The sequence below is a fragment of the Lutra lutra genome, chromosome 9, assembly GCF_902655055.1.
Source record: "Lutra lutra chromosome 9, mLutLut1.2, whole genome shotgun sequence".
Taxonomy (NCBI): domain Eukaryota; kingdom Metazoa; phylum Chordata; class Mammalia; order Carnivora; family Mustelidae; genus Lutra; species Lutra lutra.
The window spans coordinates 119514048-119536373 of record NC_062286.1 but is presented as its reverse complement, the minus strand read 5'-3'; the positions used below and the strand labels follow the sequence as shown (position 1 = coordinate 119536373).

Sequence of the window (22326 nt, the reverse complement as noted above, 5' to 3'; positions counted from 1 at the left end):
AATTCCTCTTTTTAAATATCAAATGAAGGGAACTTGCTTATCCAAAACCCCAGACTAAATCTAGCAGCAGGAGGTACAATGAAACTCCTCAGAGTTTCCATCCACAGTTCTTACCACCATCCTGCCCCAGCCCAACTGTCATCTGCTTTAGGCTAAAGCCTGCAGAGATGAGAAGACATACAGGTTCTTCTGCTCCTTCTACAAGAGTTACTCCAGGCTAGTAAGCCTTGGGAATCCAATCTTCCTTATGAATGAGGGGAACTGACATCCTCTGGATGCTTCCCCACAGCTCCCTGTCATGAAAGCTTTGCTGAACCCTAAGGGGAAAGCACTACTCCCTCTCTGCTGAGTTCCTCAAATGGAAGAACTGAGATGAAGACGTGGATGAAGGAGACAAGGTCCCTTCAGAACTCTATATCCAAGGTCCTAACACAACTTAACCTTCTTTGGGCTCATCTGCAAATTATACACATACCTCTCCCTCTCCCTAAATTAGTAGAGAAAGCACTGGGCTGAGAGTCAGAAAACCTAAGAGCTAGTTCCAGCTCTAAATCACTGTGTGACTTTGGACAAGTCCTTTCACCTTCCTGGAGCTTAGCTGCTGTATCTGTAAAATGAGGGAGCCAGCATCTGCTCTTCTGAAGGACCTTCTGAGGGATCAAAAAGACTGGCAAGAACAGTAAATTTACTTGGCTTTATATGAATGGTAAAGAAGGAAGGAGGGGATGGTCTCTTAAGAAAGGAAGAAAAAGGGCTATACCACCTTTCAGTTGAAGGGCCTGCTCTGAGTGAAAGGATTAGGAAGAACTGTGGCAGACTGTCACTATCTGTACCTCCATCAAAAGACAGGCACCAGTCAAGACATAAAACAACTTATGAACCACATGCATGCAAATCCCAATAGGTCCAAGTGGAGAGAAACAAGAACCACTAAAATCACATAATGCTCACGAAAAGTAATAATAGTAATAATCAATTCAGTGGTGAAGAGCTCAAACTCTAGAATCAGACACCTGGATCTGAATCCTAGCTCTGTCTCAACTACTCTGTGACCTTAGGGAAGGTACTGACCTTCTGTGCCTCTGTTTCCTACATTTATTAAAAATGGTTCCTGCTTTGGGGTGCCTGGGTGGCTCAGCAGGTTAAGTGTCTGTCTTCAGCTCAGGTCATGATCCCAGGGTCCTGGGATTGAGACCCACGTCGGCTCTCTGCTCAGCGGGGATCCTGCTTCTCCCTCTCCCTCTCCCTGCTGCTCCCCCTGATTGTGCTCTGTCAAATAAAAAATAAAATAAAATAACTTTTTTAAAAAAAGGTTTCTGCTTCATAAATGTTTTATTGGAAAAAATAAATGAGACAGCATGAGAAAGCCCATACCTCAGAGTCTGGCTCAATGATAGGGATTGTTATTCCATTTAAGTACCACAAAAGGATGAATCAGAAGCAATAAAAAGGCCTAAGAGGAAAAAGAAAAGAAATGCACGTTTGCCATTACCTATTATGTATCAAGTCCTATGCCCAAAGCCTTAATTATTTTTATTTATTCCTAATCACCTTTTGAGGTCTGTAAAATCCCTATCTTAGTAGGAAACTGAGCCTCAGAGAAATAACTTACCTAATACCACACAGCTAGGAAACAGAACTTACTGGAACCAAGGTCTGACTTCAAAGACTATTCTTTCTACTATATACCTTGTACTTTCTCATGCTCAAAAATAAGCTGCCCCCGCCACTACATACAGACACCAATAATAAAGTTTTAGGAAGTGGACGAAATTCTCCCATTTTGTTTGTTTGTTTGCTTGTTTATCAGAGAGGGAAAGAGCATAAGCAGACTGAGAAGCAGGCAGAGGGAGAACTGGGCTCCCTGCTGAGCAAGGAGCCTGATGCAGGACTCAATCCCAGGACCCTGAGATCATGACCTGAGCCAAAGGCAGAAGCTTAACAAACTGAGCCACCCAAGCATCCCCAAATTCTCCCATTTTGTACTTGAGGAAGCAACTACTGGTTTTGCATGCCTGGGGAAAAGATGGGCAAGGGTGGAATGCAAGTGTACCATCAAGATCCAGACTTGTAGGACTTACCAGGCCTTCCCAAGGGGTTCTCAGCCGGTTGTTGCAGTAAGAGAGGAGAGAGGGACTATTCCCAAACTGGATAAGGTATTTTAAGACTGTATCAAACAGTCAAGAAGCCCAGGCTGAACTCAAATACCTGATCAAAACACCTAATACTGGGAGGGAATACAGTGCTATGAATACCTTTGCAAAACTCAGTATATACTGTGTCCTGGATGTGCATATTGTCTCTATTTCTGGGAAGCACTTTATTATGGTCCAGATGACCACAACTTAGTCTGAAAAGAAGCACTCTTTCCCTTGAGCCAGGTCATTATTTTGGAGCATGCCACCAGAAAAAAAAGAAAAGAGAGAGAGAGAATCCAGAAACTACAGCTGGTAAGTAGGGGAAAGGCAGCAGGAAGTGAATTAAGAGAAGATTTGGGGAAGAACGGCGTCCTGGACATCAAAGGCTTTTGGGAGGGTGGGGAGCAAAGCAAAAGGCCAGGGACAAGAAAAAGGAGTGCTTCAGGGGGCTAAGGAAAGATTTTGATAGAAGAAATCATCTTCCACATTTGTAAAAAAAATTTTCTTTTTTTTTTTAAAATAGCATGTCCCTATCAAACCCTTGCTGTTTAGAGAAGAAGAATCTCCAGGGCCTACAGGAAGACTGACTGAAAAAGATTGCTGAAGTGTTATTGTCTTCTGGAGAGGGGAAGGGATATAGAAGCTGGGTTCTCTTGGCCTCTGAAGTGGCAACCAAGGCAAGAATGAGCAGCCCTAGGAAATAATCATAGCATTAACAGCTCCAAGAGCAATCAGAAAGGGCTCACCTGCAGGTGGCCTCAGACCCACTTCTGCTTCGATCAGCACTTGAGGGTGTACAACTGCCCACATCCAGCAGAGAATATAAGACTGGCCACTAAGCAAAGAGCCCTTGTCCTAGGAGCCATGCTTGCCAATCTATTTGTTAGCTCTTTTCCAGCTGCACCCTAACCTCTTAGTTTCAAAACTAACCTCTGAGCCTCAAAACTAACTGCCTCAATCCTTGTGAGGCCTGCTTTTCCCAGCCTTGACCAAATCCCTTAGTTGGGCAGTTCTACCAGACTCCTCCCACTCACAAGGATACCTGACCTTGACTCTTGTGACTGACTCTATTGTGTGGCTGCCTATGCCTAGGCATAATAAACCAACTGGCTGTGGTTTGCCATGGGGGCTAAAAAGATGACTCACAACATCATAAAAATGCAGCCAGGTCACAAAATAGCTCAGTAAAACCCTCCTCTCCTCCCCAACAAAGACAGGTGTCAGGATGCCCAACATATCACAGAAGGAGGCTCGAGGGCAGCTGGTTTCTTATTGACAGGTGATGTTAGGGCTCTTGAGCCTAATCCATGTCCATGTACGAGAACATTATTTATGCCATAAATAGATGAAACTCAATCCAGGCAGTCCCTAGGCTGCCTGGAGGAATGTCCAGAGGATACAACAGATGTGCAGGACAATCATTCTTGCCTCTGAATTTTCTGAACAGCTAATAGCACTTCTCCTTCCTTAGCTGAAGCTGTATCCAGTTTCCCCCTCCTCCTTCCCTAGAAGTACCAACCCTGCAGGAATCATCAAGGGAGGCACCAGTAATTATTGTTTTCTTTTCTCCATGCTAATGAGACAGTTGGATGGTTCCCCTTCCCCCTCCCTAGCTGGAAGGGAGAATCTATGGCTTTATAAACTGGTAACCCACACACCAAAGCCTGGGCCAGACAGTCCTCTGCAACTGAACTGTGTAGACGCCGACTTAGCTGGAAGTGGCCCTACCATTTTATGAAGGACAGAACAGAGTGGGAAAAGGATCTGTCCAAAGTCACAGAAGGAAGTCAATTTAAGGGCCAGACTCCTACTCCCAAGGAGGACAGTTCCCACATCATCCAGACTTCCTACAACACAGAATGACTTTGGAGGTGTCCTTGGTGTAGAGCCAGGAACTGCAAGTTTCAAGTTCACATACTGGTTTTGTTTTGTTTTGCTTTGTGTTTTGTTTTTACAGAAAGAGGGCACACAATAATGGGGGTGGGGGGTGGAGAGGAGCACAGGGAGAGAAAGAGAAAGAATCTTAAGCATGGGGCCATGCCCAGCGCAGAACCAGACACAGGGCTCAATCTCCAACCATGACATGATGACCTGAGCAGAAATCAAGAGTCAGATGCTTAACCAACTGAGGCACCCCAACACATAATGGTTTTGAACAGGTACTTAAAAAGCAACAAAAATGTTCTGTAGATACGGACTCAGCCCCAAAGAATCTCAGTTCTGGGATGGAAGGGCAGGATGGAGAGATAATGCCAGTTTTACCTCAAAATTAAAATCACAAGTAGATGGTCAGGCAAAAAAAGACTGGGATTCGTTTCAGTTACATGAAGACTATAAGGTGGGATCCAGAGTCAGCCTTAAAAATGAACTTCAGGTCTGATGACTAAAGGAGGTCCTGAGGATAGTACACTTGGACCTCAGTCTCCTAGACCAATCCTCGTATGTCACAGATGAAGAAACTGAATCTAGCACTATTGGGAGCTTCAAAGGAGAGGACCCTAGGTGAAGCAGCAGGAGTAAAAGATGTTACAGCCTAGAGCTAGCCAACGGCCTGCCTGGATAGCCACAGTCAGAAAAAAAGAAGACAGGGTCTCTGGGAAAAGCAGCCAGCATTTACAATGGCTGCACTGAGAAGAAAATGGATCAAGTTTTTAAGCTGGAATAATGTGTAGAAACTAACAAGGGTTATTTTTTTAGCCTGAAGACCAGCTCCTGTCAGTCTCTAAAACCTCTTTCCTTTCCCTCTCACTGTCTATCCTAACTCTATGATTTCAGGTAGGAATCAGCAACTCCAATCCAGTCCATGAACTAACTCTGACTCTAAGCAGGAAATATTTAAATCAGTCTTAGCTGCAACCACCATTCCCTACCCACGGGGCCTGGATATCAACGCTTCCTCCTCATTTGCTACCACAGAGTTAAAGGTGGGCTCCCTGTGGTATTCTAGGATACTGCCAGTACTGACCACCAGACTTCACCTTCTAGAGGTCACAAAATCATGTGCTCTATTCTATAAATGGGCCTAAGTCCACGTGATAACCCCTGCCTTAGTCACCTGCCTAGCAACTCAGGCCCTCCAAGGACTAAAGCCTAGCTTGGAATCCAAGGCCAGATTTCCTCATCAGTGGTCATTCTCCAGAGATTACCTAGGAACGTGAACTTGCACTTGAGTCTGCTGCCCTCCCCACTCTTCAGCAGGGAAGGGACCATGGTACAGTAGAAAACAGCATGCAGATAGGCCTGGGTTTGAGCTCTGACTCTGTTACCTAAACTGCGTATCCTCAGGCACTGTTCCTTAAATGCACTTCTGTATCCTCTTAGAGCTCTCATCACTATTTACCTGTCTCTGTCCTCTATCACTCTCCCCTACTTGGAAAAAAGAAATATTTGTTTCCCCATATATTCAATGAGTCAGTCACTGTCTACTGAATGATCCCCTAAAACTAAGTTCCCACTGTCTATGATAGAGATAACATCACCTACCTCAGAATTGTGAGATAAATAGGAAAAAGTCCATAAATTGCCTGGATCTACTGTGTAAGGATGCCCAGGGCCAAATGTTTGTCTGTACTGAAGTAGACTGCCCATGCCTTGCTGAACCTCTAGGATCACATGGACCTGAACTCCAGAGTCTGTTCCATTCTGGTAATTAGACTGAGTGCCAGTTCCTGGAACCTGCCAGTAAAAACAGCTAGAGATAGGACTACTCTCCTCACAGTCAAAGGCAGTGAATCTCAAGTAGATGAAGTGTTGAAATATGCTAATATTTTAGACTGAAAGGAAGGAGCAAACATGGGGGGTGGGGGAAGCCTCTAATCTGAAGTCAGGGTCTCAGAGAAGAAATCTCAAATTCTAAGAAGTGGCTAAAGTCATTTGTACTGGAGCCTACAGAAGGACCAGAGACAAAGGGGCTAAGGTCACACAGTAAGCTAAAGGGAAGTAAATTCAGAACCCACCCCTGCAGTCTCCCCATCTAGTGTTTTTTTTCTATCTTACAGGGCAGATGCACAATGTTCTAGGAAAAGGGAAGGCATAGGGGGTTCAGTGTAGTGACAGGGAGCAACTCATAAGGCATGTCAAGTGGTACATATGCAGCTTCTGGCTGGGAGAGGTGATGGAGAAATAAATCCAGCCTTTGGTTTTACAGAGGCCTAGTATGCTCTGGAAGCTGAAGGGTAGAAGTTCAATGTGGCCAGATTAAGTGTGAGCAGTTAAGGAAGAAAAAGGGCACACAGAGTCCTCAAAGGTCATGAGCCCTCTCCCACGACACCAGGTGCTCTGGGTGATCAAAACCCTCTTGCCCACCCATCCCCAATTTCTCAACTCAAACTATGTTGCAGATTTGAGGATATTTGTCTTTTCTACCAGAGGGCACTCAGACTTATAAACTCGAAGTGAAGCACAGAGAAGTGGCAGAGTAAGAGCTCTGCACCAAGTGGAAGAATCTGAATGAGTCTTTTCTTCATCCTATTTATCATAGTCACCGGAACTTTCGACAAGTTAGGTGATTTGTCCAAGGTCACACAGCTAATAAGGAATAAGTAATAAGCTAATAATAAGCAATAGGCTAATAAGTAAATCGGACTTGGAATCCTGTGTCCTTTTGTGACCATGGTAATTTTCAGCAAATTTGACCTTTATAAAGTTTTGAGAGGTAGGCAGGGCCAGTGTCCTCTGCTAAATCATGCTGTAGCTTCTGGAAAGTCTCATTTGATACCTCCGATTCATGTCAGGTCCAGTCTCTTACGGAACTTCGGTAACTGCCTTCTAACTCAGAGGCCAGCAAACTTTTTCTGTATAGGGCCAGAGAGTAAATATTTTAGGTTTTATGGGCTATAGCAGTCTCTGTAGTATTCAACTTTACCACTGTAATATGAAAATACTCATAGAGAACAAACATGTGTGACTGAACCCCAGTACAATTTTATGAAAACAAGCAGATTGGATTCAGCCCACAGGCCACAGTTTGTGGACACCTGCTCTAACTAATCTACTGTCTCTAATCACCCCATCTCCCAATCCATCATACACACTCAAATGAGAAGCCCCATACCCTCATGGATCCCCTTTGTCTACAAAATAAAGTTTAAACTCTACCCCCACCCTCTACTATCCTTCCCCTGCACACTATTCTCCAATCACAGCAGGCTATCACCTGGCAACTTCCTACCTTTCACTTGTTATTCCCCAACACCTGCAATGCCCTCCATTCCTCTCCCAATAATGTCTATTCAGGGACAAGTTCAAATGGCAATGCCTGTGAAAAGGCCTTGTTTGCCTTACATAATTAGTCATCTATATATGGCTGTCCCTCACCCACCACTGCCTCTCCATTCCCCGACAATTGCCAGCTTCACAGGGGCAAGCACTGTGTCATATTCAACTCTGTATTCCTTGTAGTACCTAACATAGCAACCAGTGTCCACTGACTGAACAGGTTTGGCTTGTAAGCTAAAAGGAGGTCACCAGAACATGGAGAACTTTGTTTCTAACAGAACCATGAAATGACTCACAGCATCAACAGAGCCTTCAAGAGCTGCCCCCTCCCTTCTGTGTTCCTAGGGACTCGCCAAGTAACTGGTTAAGACCATTTTGCTAGGTGGTTCTAGCCTTTGCTGAGATATGTGAAAAGAGGGATCTTATTTTCAAACCTCTATCCCTGACCTCAAACTGTATTCTTAATATCAGCCATAAAATGATCCCAGGCCCATATTTAGCCCTAGATCAGCAGACAGCCTTCTAACAAGCACAGATCCCTGGTCCCTGAAGGTGGGGGATTTCACCCAGGGAAAGGCTCAGGGCATGCAGTCCAACCTCAAATGAAGAGGAAACTCAAAAGTATGTGCTAAGAATCATTAGGAGCATCACCTCTGCAAAGGGATCTCTATGGAGTGTTAAAGGTCCTGGGCAAGCCTATAGCCCACGAGTATGGCTATCCTAGCCTGGGGAAGCTATGAGGCCAAACACTAAACTGCTGATGGGAAAAAACGAAACAAACACACAGAAGAATTTTTCTCCTAAGCCCACAACACAACAACATTCCATCTGGGTAAGTGAGCTTGTCACAGGCATGGGGTACTTAGCATATCTGCCATTCCAGGATTATGGCTGTCAAATTTTAATTAGGGTAATTAGAGTTAAAAATGTAATTTCATTTCAGGGGTATTTTGAACAGATTCCATTAATTTCCTTTTTTGAAAGAACATAGAAAGGAGGGGCGGGCTGAGCAGAGCAAAGGATATTGCCAGGGGAGAAGCAAAGCCATGCGCCTGGGCCAGATGAGCTTTCAAACCACCGCCTAGAAGCCCAGCACACACCTCTGTAGGCTTGGCCCAGAGGACAGAGGACAGATGCTCTTTAGTCTTCTTCCTTAGTTCTCTCCCTGAAACTAAGTCTCAGTCAGTATCTGCTAATAAATCTACTTCCTTCTCCCCACCTCCTGTTCCTGTATTACTGCCACTCAGTAGCTCCTATTACAGCCCCAAGTCTGGCAAGGGGCAAGAGCTTAGGGCTGACAATCTGATTTGCTACATGTTAGGGAGTGCATTAATGACAATCCCTCTGTTAGGAGCTCCTGGTCACATTTTTATGGGTTTCTCTGTACTAATTCCCTAGTCTAGAGTGACCCTCCTTGCCTTGCCTGCCTCAACTCTCCCTCTTCCTTCAAAGCACAAATCAAACTTCTCCTCCCCAGGAAAGCCCACCTTCATGCCTGTAAACCCAGGATCCCTTGCGCATGCCTCCATTAAGCATACAAAGAATACTGTGGTTGTTTCCTGTTTGACTCTGATGCTAGATCATAAGGTCTTTTCATGGCAGGAACTGGGTCTTCATATGGGAATTCTTAGCACTAGCACAAGCCCTGACACATTTGAAATACTCCGTAAGTACTTATTTTGTTTTGAAGATTTTATTTATTTGACAGAGATCACAAGTAGGCAAGAGAGGTGGGGGGGGGCAGGCTTCCTGCTGAGCAGAGAGCCTGATGTGGGGCTCGATCCCAGAACCCTGGGATCATGACCTGAGCCGAATGCAGAGGCTTAATCCACTAAGCTACTCAGGTACCACTCAATAAATACTTGTTGAATGACCAACTACAGGGGCAATTTGGTCTGACCAAAACTGGTAGCTAAGCACGTTATGCCCTCAGGTACTACAATCCCTACAAATACCCAGTTCATGAGTCCCTTCCCCCTCCTTGCACAGGGCCAGTTCTACATTCCAAGCAGGAGGAAGTCCTCCCATTGATCCCAAATGATGATTGATCTCTCCCATTACAGCCTGCTCATTCCTTAGGGACCTTGGAAAGGAGATGAGAAAGCAAAACCAAGCAGAGCATCTCCCCCCACCCTCTTCATCAATGATTTTAAAGAATTTCCTCCAGTCTTTGAAGGGCTCCAGGGAGAGGGCCTGACCTCCAGTTCAATCTGGAGAAAGATAAAGGATCGCCCTGGTAGAAAACACTTCATCAGCTTGGAATCAGTGCTGCAAATGCTCAGAAATCTAATGTAGTACAATACAGAACACGCTATGTGACTAGGACAGCCAAGTCATTTCACTTCTCTGAGCTGCAGCTTCCTTTTCAAACCTATCCCAGTAGGTTGTTACAGTAGAAGAAATAAACATACAAATGGGCTTTAAACCAGTATTTAACACTTAGTAGGTATTCAATAAACAATTTTTCCATCCTAAGAGGGCAGCTATACTATGTAGCATATTATGTTTAAGTTTACAGAGATGAGGAAAACATATCAAAGGGGGATACAAGTTAACCATTTCTCTGCTGGGGTAGCCCTGCCTGCTGGTCCCAGGGAAGAAGGCTACACCAGAATTGTGCTGACAAGTATAACCAAAGCCACTTCATGGTAATCAGATTCTCCCCAGCTAGGAGCACTCTAACCTCCTCCCAGGATTCCCCTGGGCTGGCTGCAGGCCCATTATTGATCCATTTCTAATCAGGACCTGTGTCACTGCTTCTGACAGAAGGTCAGGGCCTAGGCTGCCTCTGCTGGTCTCTGGCCAAAGCCTGAAATGCTCTGCCCAGGGTAGACCCAGAGAGCCACCACTTCTTTGGTAAAAGAGGATACCAGACTGAATTCATCATAAAGCAGCATAAAATTTTAAGAGATGAAAGGGTCCTTGGGGCACCTGGATGGCTCAGTTGGCTAAGTGACTGCCTTCAGTTCAGGTCTTGATCCCACCATCCTGGGATTGAGCCCCACATCAGGCTTCCCGCTCAGTGGGGAGCCTGCTTCTCCCTTCCCCCTCCATCTGCCGCTCCCCCTGCTTATGCACTCTGTCAAATAAATAAAATCTTAAAAAAAAAAAAAAAAGCCACATTTAGGATTTACTTAAAGGAAGGAAGGAAGGAAGGGTGGGTCAGTCCTTTATGAGCATGAGCTTTGTTACATTACAGGGGAGAAAGCAGAAGTCCAGAAAAGATAATTTGTCCAAAGTGGTACAAAAAAGATAATGCACATGTTACCTCTATTTCTTTCTTCTTGATAACTGCTTCCCAACCTGGCTACACAACAAAAGACTCTGGGAACTTGTTAAAAATATAGTTATCTGGGTCCCACCCCAGAGAATGGGATATGGAACATATGCAGTGGCTCTCTTTTCCTGAATATGATCATGTTCCAGTAAAAGTGAACCCTGAAATCACAGGACCAGTTTGCACCTAGGTTCAAATCTACCTTCGGTCGTAATAGTGCCATTTATTTTTTTTTAAAGATTTTATTTATTTATTTGATAGACAGAGATCACAAGTAGGCAAAGAAGCAGGCAGAGAGAGAGAGGAGGAAGCAGGCTCCCCGCTGAGCAGAGAGCCCGATGCGGGGCTCAATCCCAGGACCCTGGGATCATGACCTGGGCCGAAGGCAGAGGCTTTAACCCACTGAGCCACCCAGGCATCCCAATAGTGCCATTTAGAAGTAATCCTCTATTGTCTGTCTCAGGCTTCCCTCGCCCCAACCATAACAAGGTTATTCTAGGGGCTTCAGAAGTATCTGTCATAAATGGTTCAGACTTCTAACAGTCCACTAGTGTGGCTGTCAGCAAAGACATTTCCTTTCAAAACTATAATGTCTCTTATGATGAAGATTAGAAATACCCAAAGGAGAGGCTATGTAAAGAATAGCAGGAGATGGTGTGGTATTGAGTGTGAGACACAGAGCATGGGGAGATGTGTCTGTATATAGGGAAGGACTTGTGTGGATATGTAAGGAAACGGTGTGGTGTCTATAAAGCTTGCAGACACCTCCGTAACACATACAATTCTGAATAGTTGGTTAGAAAACAGTGGGATGGGGGTATTGGAGGATAAATGTGTGGGTACATGGCAAGAGGAGGGAGTTGGTAACTTGAAAATGTAAGGTAGAGAAGCAATGTGTACACCTTTGTGACTCAATTTTGTGTCTATGTATTGCAAAGCATATGAACTTGTAGGGACAGGAGAGGGAGTATGTGTGGCCTAGACACTTGATACATGAGAAAACAGATGCCTGAGCATCTCTGACTCATCCAGCCCTAGCTTTGCCTGAAGGCTCATACCACTCAAGGGCAGGCCTGTCTGCAGAAATTCCTCATTAAAAATGACATTATGACAGCTACTAAAAAAAAGAAAAATGATAACAACACCCCCAGCATCGTGGGAGGTTAAATAAAGTCAATGCCAATAAAAAACAACAGACACATAAGAAGCAATTATGCCACGATTATTTTTCAGCTTCACAAGGGGAGGTGCTTATTTGAAGTTAAATATTGTATAGCTGATTCACATCTCAACCCAAAGGACTGGATTTCCTGGGTAACTTGGGAAAGAGGGCAAGAAAGAATAAAGCAGGTAGAGAAAAGTAAAAAGTAAAGAAAAAAATTTTTTTAAATGTAGGAGGACTGGAGAAACGAGAAGATTAAAGAAAGGGGAAAGGTTGGGGGAAAAAAAACAAAAATAAAAGGCAAGTAGTTTGTAAGAGATAGGTAGAAGAGAAGGAAAGAAGAAAGAAAAAAGGTAGAAAAGACAGGAAAAGACAATTTCTTTTAGGCTGGCCTAAAGAAACAGCACACACTCTAGCAGGAATTCTGGCTAAAGGGATGTAGGTGTAGGTGGTGAGGCCTCATCTCTACACTTCCTCATTGCTTTTAGTGCAACCACTGCCTCCATCTGGAATGTTCTTCCCACCATCTTTGCCAAGCTTTTCAACTTCTAAATCTTCAAGGACATTTTCAAAGGCTACCAGCTTTTAGAAGCTTCCAAGATTTCTCCCAGTTAGAAGTTAGCTCTCAAGAAGTCCCATAAACTTCCACAGCACTTTGTCATATTTGACCTGTAGCATTTAACATTCAACTTTACACCAAGGTAAGGTATCAGTACACATACGTTTCTGTTATTCATTCTCCAAGTACTATTTATGCCAGGACTATTACAAAGACACAAAGAAAAAGGATAAGTAGTATACTGTTCCCTGGCCCATAAGATCTTAATTTCATGAATGAGAGATTTGGGTGTGATACAACAGCAGAGTACAACTACAGAACTAGAAGCAAAGTGTAAAGAACTCTGCTTATGGAATGACCATGGAAAGCTTCATTGAGAAGATGGCATTTGAAATGCTTTGAAAAAATGAACAGGAGCTTGTCTGGTTAAGGGGGCAGGGAGCTGAGAGCTTTCTACTCAGAGACAGTCAAACAACAAAGTCATTCTGAACTGAGCAGGAACACGGGGAACAGTGGGTGTTACCATGCTGCTGACAAAAGGCAGCATAGTAAGGTGGCATGAGACTGTATGAGCCTTGCAGCCAAACCCAGAGTTGAGATTTTATCCTTTCCAACCTGGGGTGAGGTGGAGAATGGGGACAGTTTCAAAATGTTTAATCTCCTTTATTTAGTTGCCCTACTTTAGAGCAAGTCCCCTCAAAAACTCTGCAAACAGGTCCAATCTCAGGCTCTGCCTATTACAGAGGCATTATAAGAATTTCCCATGGAGGAGAAGGGCAGGCAACAGTCAGAAAAACAAGGAATAAAAGGGTGGGGATTAGGAGTTGGGGGGAAGTGATGCACAAAGTAGGGCAGTAGGGTCAAGGAGAAAGTAGCTGGAGGAGAGGAAACAGAAGAAGCAGGAAAGCACGATGGCACTGAGGTTTCTTGTTGCTGAGCTGTCCTGTATATCTTTCTAGGTAGAAAAAATAAGGTCAATCTGATGCTAGTGACAGAAATAGACCCTCTGCGCTAAGACGGAGCACATTACTAACTGCCACCTCAACCCTCCTTTGCACAAAATGACAGTTATGCCAAGAAACGGAGTTTGCCCCAGCTCTACTAACCACTCTAAAGTAGCCAAAACACCTTGCATGCCCTGAAGGTGTGTGAGGCAGAAACACCAAATAAAGGTCTGGAGTTTGACGCAGGGCCTGCCCAAGACCTCAGAAAAGTTCTGCTTCCTTCCCTGGACCTCAATTCCACCCGCAAAACAAGGGTAATAAAGGTGAAGCTCTCTTAGGGGTTAAGATAGCCTATGAATTTACAGAATGTGTTTCCCACAGAGGGTGATATGCAATATGGGAATTTTCCTAACCTACCAAGGCATAACTTCATTCTTTCCACTCTGAGCTATGACCAGTATGAAGCCAAGGAGAAGTCAAACCCAGAATGGCAGCTGTCCCTGACACTATCATCCATTTGGCCCTGTCCAAAGTCTAGTTCCTTGCTCAGACCTGTTTATCTCCTAGGTCACAAACAGATGCTCAGGCCCAAAGATGTGTTTTGTCTGACCCACATAAATTTGTTTAAAAAACCTTTCAATTAATTGCTAACATTCCAATCAGATCTCATGTTTTTGGTTTGTTTTTTAAGACTTTGTTTATTTATATGACAGAGATCACAAGTAGGCAGAGGCAGGCAGAGAGAGAAAAGGGGAAGCAGCCTCGCTGCTGAGCAGGGAGCCCTATGTGGGACTTGATCCCAGGACCCTGGGATCATGACCTGAGCCGAAGGCAGAGGCTTTAACCCACTGAACCACTTAGGCACCCCAGATCTCGTTTTTAAAAAGTTAGTTTTCTTGCTTCTCAGAAATATCAGAGTTCTTAGGGCACCTGGATGTCTCAGTCGGTTGAGCATCTGACTCTGGGTCTCGGCTCAGGTTGTGATATTGGGCTCCCAGCTTCAGGCTCCTCGATCAGCAAGGAGTCTGCTGGAGATTTCTCTCCCTCTGTCCCTCCCCACATTGTGTGTGCTCTCTGTCTAAAATAAATAAATAAATAAATAAAATCAGAGTTGTGGCAACCCTAGACCCCATGGGGTAAAAGTCAAAGAGCCTACTGTAATCCTGTAATTTATCTAATGCCTTCTCATCTTTAAAAAAAAAAATCCATACCAACATGATTTAATGAGTAAACTTTTCAATTACCAATTATATTTACACTAATTCACCTTCAAAAAATCTGAGTACATTGACACTTCAGGAAGTATGTTTTATCCCATGATTTCATGTATCACCCAATATGCACCCATGTGTCCCATTTTGAGAAACTCTAACATAGTTTATCTACTCACTCAAAACATACTTAGATCCTATGGTAGGGACCAGGAAAACAGTAATTAACAAGACAGGCATGGTTCCCGCCTTTGTGGAGCTCATGGTCCAGTAGGATTTAATGGAAAAAAGCCATAGAGTAGGGAGCACAAAGGAACACTAAGCTAAGGATCTCAAACAGGGACCCGTCTATAAAAGGAAAAGGTTTAATTAAGACTTTGCTGCTGAAAAGTCCTTTCCAGTTCAAAATTCTACTAGCATCACAAGAACTTAGCCCAATATCCTTTTTGAGTTCCTAACACTTATTAGCTTTCTCCCTTTATCTGGGAAATCATGACCAGTTGTCATGGAAATTACCATGATGCTCCACATACAAGATGATGTTACAGTAATTGCAAGAAGCCAAAGGGAACAGGCAACAAGAAGTCACTCAGAAAAAGTCACCTACTTTCAACACACAGGAGTTGCTGCTCATTACAGCTAGGTGGGATAAAGACCAGGGACTAATTCCTAAGTAAAACAATTCTGTATTAGAGGTCATGGTTTCTTTCATGAGGCACTGGGACCCAGCTTCCATACCCCATCCACCCCTGCCACACAAACTTGTGAGTTTTAGAGATTGCAAAAAAAAAAAAAAAAAAAATGCTAATTTTACAAGGACATGGTTCACTGAGCCTTGACTAGTTTGTTGTCCTTGTGAAATTCTAAGACAAGCCAAGAGACAGACTTACTAGCCAGTAGGGATACCAAAGTTTCTAATAAAATGAAGATAATTCATCTAGTCCCAGGGGACTAAGAAGCACAGTAACTGGGCTAAGTCCCTCCAATATTACAGAGTTCCATCTAGAGCAGGGTTGGCCCAAAAGGACCAAGCAGGTAGCAAAAATAAGCACAGCTGATTTAGAGTTTTGAAGAAAAAAGTTCCAGTCCGGTGGTAAATGGCAATTGGCACTGGACTTGGGTATTATAGAAACAAAAGGAAATGGTGAGAGCTTTGACAAACTTGAGAACAAATATGCCCTATCTAAAGAAGCCAAGCCAAGGGGCGCCTGGATGGCTCAGTGGGTTAAGCCTCTGCCTTCAGCTCAGGTAATGATCTCAGGGTCCTGGGGCAGAGCCCTGCATCAGGCTCTCTGCTCAGCAGGGAGCCTGCTTCCCCCTCTCTCTCTGCTTGCTGCTCTGCCTACCTGTGATCTCTGTTTGTCAAATAAATAAATAAAATCTTTAAAAAAAAAAAGTAAGTAAATAAGCCAGCCAATAAGACGACAGGATGTGAAATAAACAGAAATGAAGAACGTAACTCTTTAACAAAAGCATTTTTGCCAAACTAAGCTGGTAATGCAGACTTACCCAAAGATCAGAATCACATCCTTGTGCCAAAAAATAAAAAAAGCCAAGCTACAAGCTTCTTAAACATGGAAAAGACAGTGCACAAGGAGTCACAATGAGTCCCTGGTAGTGAACTCTTCCATAAAATAGCAGGGTGCTAGTCCCACTTCTGTGAATAGGAAAATTGTTCCAGCCCCTGATACTTCCTCAAAAAATCCTCCTCCCTCTTCAGGAGCAATCAGTCAACCTCATAGCCCACACAAGGAAATCCACTGAAAGGCAGCCCTAATATCCGCAGGCTGGGGTCCAATTCAAAACAAAACATAAAAACACTGGTCAAGTCAAACAAAATATGTATGCAAGCCAGAAACACCCCAAGGGGCTGTCAGTTTGCAATCCCTGATCTAGAGGATAAGATTCTCTGACTAGGGGCGCCTGTGTGGCTCAGTGGGTTAAGCCTCTGCCTTTGGCTTAGATCGTGATCTCAGGGTCTTGGGATCGAACACTGCATCAGGTTCTCTGCTCAGAGGGGAGCGTGCTTCCCCCCTCTCTCTGCCTGCCTCTCTGCCTGCTTGTGATCTCTGTTAAATAAATAAATAAAATATTTAAAAAAAAATCCTCTGACTAGTTCTGAACAGGAAGGATTTAGGAGTCCCCTAAGGATGCCTAACTTTTGTCAGAGGAACATTGCTTTTCTAAGGAGCTATCCAGGGTCCTAGACCACTTGGCTTCTGAGCTTTAGAACCCATTGATTCCACAGCCTTTGGCTTAATCAACTGCCAAAAATTTTTTAAAAATAAAGATTTAAAGATATTAGGTACCTATTACATGCAAGGCACTCTAAGGATACAAACACCCTGAACCTTACTTCTCTGGACTTTTGACTTTACTACTTACAGCTGTATGTCAGTCTGGACCCAGCGCCGACTATCTGCCACCCAAATAACTACAGACTCAAACCACTGCTCTATATACCACATTCACTCCTATATACCACATTCATTTTAATGGCTTGGCTAGCCAGTAAAATGAAGGCTCAGCAGCTTAGTTCCCCTCAAAGCGATATCTTTAAAACTCTTGTCCCTGATTTCCACAACTCCAAGTTCCTTTTCTTTGCAAAAGAGCACAACTGCCCCATTAAGTTCAAACATCCTTGGCGTGAAGAGTACAATGCTAAACTTATGCTCTCCCCTGAATCAAGATGGCATTCCCGTGCTTTACTCCATCATTATTCTATCATCTCCAGATTTCCTCAGCATTTCCATAAAAGCAGTAACACCTATGCCAAACAGAAAAGAAAAAAAAAGACTAGCTGCCCTTGAAACAGTAACTCAATCCAAGGAGGGAAGGTTTATTGCTGGAAAAACTTTGTTTCTTATTTACCAAGTCTCTCAATCTAGATTTATGAACAGGGGAGAACACAACAAAAATAGTTTTTAGAGAAAGGCACCTGGCAGCAGGGAGGAGCATGGCATGGAAGAGGGCAAGAAAGGATGCAGGGAGGCTAGTTAGGAAGCTCCTATAGCCTCGCCATGGCCAAAACAGGCTCCATGTCTGAAACAGGGTATGGTCCTACAGTCCCTAGCTATCTGCTACTGAAGACAGTCTTATTCATCTGAGCATAACCCTCAGCATCTAGTACCATGCCATCATCACGTGGTAGGCACTCAAATGGTCATAGATATATAAACCACCAGTCCTGTGGAAGTTCTCAGTATACATATCAAAGAAACTAAGGCCCAGAGAACTTAAAGTGATTTGCCCAAGCTTTGGAGGCAACAAGGTCTCTGTTCACATCCAAGGTACCTGTGAGGCCATGGGCAAGTCACCCAACTCAACCTTTCTCAGTCTGTTTTCTCATCTGCAAAATAAGAATACCTATTTTTTTGTAGAGTTGCCATGAGGATTAAGACATACCACCCCCTAGATACAACCACCAATTTACAGGAAATTCAGAACACAGAAAACTCTACAGGAAAAACCCAGTTACTTCAACAAATAAAGGTAACAACAAAAAAAAACAAAAGTGAAATTACGAATTAAGAGACTTAAGATCTGTAACAACCAATTAAAATGTGTGGATCTTACATGAATCCTAAGTCAAACTAAAAACAAGACTGTGACATTTATGAGATAATTGAAAATTTGAACACAATCTGGATTTTGATGGTATTAAGGAACTGTTAATTTTATAAGGTATGAAAATGGCATTGTGGTTGTGTTTCATGTTTTTTGTTTTGTAAATAAACTTTACCCCCAACCTGGGGTTGGAACTCATGACCCTGAGATCAAGAGTCACATGCTCTCCTGACTGTGCCAGCCAGATGCCCCTGTGGTTGTTTTAAAGTCATCCTTTAGGGGTGTCTGGGTGGCTCAGTCGCTAAGTGTCTGCCTTCGGTTCAGGTCATGATCCCAGAGTCCTGGTATCAATCCCTGCATTGAGCTCCCTGCTCAATGAGAAGCCTGCTTCTCCCTTTCCCACTTCCCCTGCTTGTGCTCTCTCTCTCGCTGTCTCTCTCCATCAAGTAAATAAATAAAATCTTTAAAAACAAAAACAAGTCATCCTTTAGAAATATACTGTGAAATATTTAAGGGCAAAATAGATTAGCCGAGATTTCCTTCAAAGCACAGGAAGAGGAGAAGCAGGTAGGGGTATAAACAAAATATGATTGTGAACTGAAGCTAAGCAATGGGTATATCATGCTTCATTAACCTATTCTGTCTACTTTGTGTATGTTTAAAATTTTCCATATTAAAAAGAACTGGTTAGGTTTAAATCCTGGCAACTCCATTTACTAGCAGTGTGATTACAGGCATATGTCTTAACCTCAGAATGTCTCAGTTTCCCATCTATATAATGAGGATCAACAGAACCCACTTCTTAGGGATGAGGTGAGAATAATTATGTTTTTATATATATGTATATAGACAGATTTATATATGACATATAAAATTTATGTAACATGTAAACGACAGAAATTTAAACTTAAGTTTTATAATACATAATTTATAAACACTTCTATATACACAAACACACAGAGTTTAGCATATAGAAACTTTCAGTAAACATCAGCCCTATTAGTATGAACACAAGGTACAAAGCATGGTATCTCAACGCAGTGGGTACCCAACACATGGCAGCAATTTTTTTTTAATTAATTAATTTATTTGACAGAGAGAGAGAGCGAGCACAAGCTGGGGGAGCGACATGCGGAGGGAGAGGGAGAAACAAACTCCTTGCTGAGCAGAGAGCCTGACATGGAGCTCGATCCCAGGACCCTGGGATCATGACCTGAGCTGAAGGCAGACGCTTAACCGACTGAGCCACCCAGGCGCCCCCATGGCAGCAATTATTAATATGAAACAAAGACTTGGGTGTAGAACCTAGGTTCAGATTTTTAAGTACTCAACTAGTCTCCTTGACAGAAAGCCAAAACACCCTCTGGTAAATGTCCCCAGTGGCAGCTCTAACATCCCCAGTCTCTCCTAACAAATACCCCAGGATGTGACATAGGATCGGGACCAGACTAATGTTTAACATCGAAGTACTACTCTCTAGGAGCAGTCAGGGCCACCTATTTCCCCCAACCAGGTAATTTAAGGTCCATTTTCTAATATTTACTGACAGAACAAAGAGGAAAGGCTCTAAGAAATGATCAATGTTCACGCCAGCCTTCAAAGTGATTTGGTAAAAGTACAGAAAAAAAAACACCCAGCTAGGGTCCACCCAGCAAGATAAAAGCTGACAAAGAAATGGCAATTCTTCCCTGAGCAAATATACAAGTAATACAGGAGCTCTGAGAGACTAAGCTCTTCAGGTTTTGGCATTCTCCTCTCACCCCCTCCCCCTTCTTTTAAGAGAAGACAAACTCTCAACATAATTCAAGTATGACTGTTCACTGGATTAATTTATTCCCTGAAATGATGTAATTATGGGCAAAGAGTCATTCTTATCCTTCTATCCAGTTTAAATACAAATCGGCTTGGGAACAGCAGACCTTTTCCACCTGCTCCAAAAGGCTATGAGAAGGCATCACCCACCCTTAAAGTATGAGACACATCCTCCCCACCCCCAGCTCATTAGCAGGAATAGGGATGCCACTCAATTTAGTCATTCATGTGTTTCTATTCAAGATGTTCCCATCATACAGAATGTCCTCTCTCCATCTCTACAGCCTAAAATCTCCTGTGACCAAACTTTCTGGGGAAAAAATGGGAGGAGAAAGGAGAGGGGCACAGGAACTGAGAAGGGATATCTGGATGCTGCTTCTGGTTAGTCTGGGAGTAGAGTCCAGACACAGAAATACTGATTCACAATTTATAAGCATAACCAGACAGAATATTAGAATCTAAGTGGTCCCAGATAACATATGATCACTATCTTTTTCCTACAAAACCCAGCAAAATGCTCACACCTCCATAAATATTCCCTGGGTATCACACCCCCACAGATGAAGCAATCTCTCCCTCCTCTGAAATCCCAATCCCTTTACCTCTTTATGGTACCTGAGAATTCCTAACATGGTTCTTAAAACTCATTTTTGTAACTATGCACCAACCAGCAGGACTTAAAATGAAAAATACAGACAATGCTAAGTGCTGACATGGACATGGAGCAACAGGAATTCTCTCACATACCAGTGATGAGAGTGTGATCTGGTATGCCTCTGAAAACTGTTCGGCAGTAACTACTAAAGCTGAACATACGCCCACCCTGTGACTTGAGCTTGCAAAACACTAACTGCTCCCCCTGAAATTTTTCCTAGCCTTTTGCCTCATCACTACCCCTGTCTAAATGCTTCCACCACTCTTTTCTCCAAACCTAGAGGTTGATTCAGACCACTCTTCTTGATCCCAAAGAGATCTCCCCTTCTATGGAAAACTCTGCCATTTACCCATTACCTCTGACAAATGACTCATGTATTCACATATAAATTGCATCATCTTGTTTTATAATGTACCTTTTTATGTTTAGTAACATTTTCTAACTTGCTCCTCACAGTAACATTGTGAGAAAGTTAAGATATGAAATATTAACCCCATTTTTATAGATGACAAAATGGAGGTTCCAAGAGGAAAAATGACTTATTTCCATTTACCTGGCCAAATTAGTACCAAGTAATAAGAGTACACCTTGGTCTTCCAAACCAAGCTATCTATACCAAACTGCCTTACTGTTAGATACATATTCATGATAATCTAATTTTCTCAAAGAGACCATAGGTTCCCTGAAAGCAAGAATATGCTATACATGTTTACATCCCTCACAGCCCCAAGAAGGCACTAGGTGTGCTCCCGTTTGGATGGCTGATCTCAGTATTGTCCGCAATACTTCAAGAACAGGCATAGACATATTTCCTCTTCTAGACCTCATAGGCAATGCTAAACTGTTGGGAGAAATTATGAACACAACACAGCATCCCAACAAACTTTTTTGAGTATAGGGACCAGGAAAGAGGAAGATCTTACCCTTCAAGATTAGGGTAAATTCAACAGTCCCTCCATCCAAAGGCTCTGTGCTGCAAAATGTCAAAGTTGGCGGACACAGACAGTGGCAGTGGGCTTCAAGAACCACAATTTAATCACAACTCATAAGTCACAAATTGAGCAAATACCAGAAGCCACACCTCAAATAATTTACTTACGTGCAAAACAGAAAACTATTTTACTTCAAAACTGAGTATAATAAAACTTAAAATAATTCAATATGAAACTTAATTTTCTTCCTTCCTAAATAAGAACCTAGACAATATCAAATCTTTCTGGAAGCCATCCAGAGAACTGATGTGAGGAGAATAGGGAAAGCACTAGGCAGATGTCTAGACACCCAAACCTGAAGGACAGTGTTGTCCCCTACCCTAACATTCTTCACTCTACACACTGCATGTGGGACACCTCAGCAACAGAGGATAAAGGGAGGCAAAATAAAGGTGGGGAGGGCACACCTGGGTGGCTCAGTTGTTTAAGCAGCCAGCTCTTGATTTTGGCTCAGATCATGATCTCAGGGTCCTGGGATTGAGCCCCATGTTGGGCTGTGCTCAGTGGGGAGTCTGCTTCTAGACTTTTTCTCTCCCTCTGTCCCTCTACCTGCTTGAGTGCAAGCTCTTTCTCTCTCCCTCTAAAATAAATCTTTCTAAACATTGGAAGTCATATTCAAACAGGTCTCCTTGCCTAGTGATAAATCCATCAATTCTGCTATTTCTAGTCTGAACCCTCAACCCAAATTTCAGGAGTAAGAAAGAGCTAGGATCTATTGTACTTCTCGGTCTCCCTCTCAAAACTGAAAGTAATTGAGGGCAGGAATTATGTCCTGCTAGGTGTTTATGTTCT

The 22326-nt window shown here is 43.2% G+C and overlaps 1 protein-coding gene across 8 annotated transcripts in view; it reads right to left on the bottom strand.

Annotated features, from left to right (window-relative positions):
- Window positions 1-22326, bottom strand: part of RALY (RALY heterogeneous nuclear ribonucleoprotein) — an 81215-nt gene that overhangs the window by 50529 nt on the left and 8360 nt on the right. Inside the window, exon 2 of one of the 8 annotated variants that reach the window (XM_047746343.1) lies at window positions 6774-6931. The exons of 6 other annotated variants lie outside the window; for them this stretch is intronic. The gene's annotated coding sequence lies outside the window, so the exon portion shown is untranslated. Of the gene's footprint in view, window positions 1-6773; window positions 6932-22326 lie in introns of those variants that run through there. One more of the 8 variants, XM_047746349.1, reaches the window with a different exon arrangement.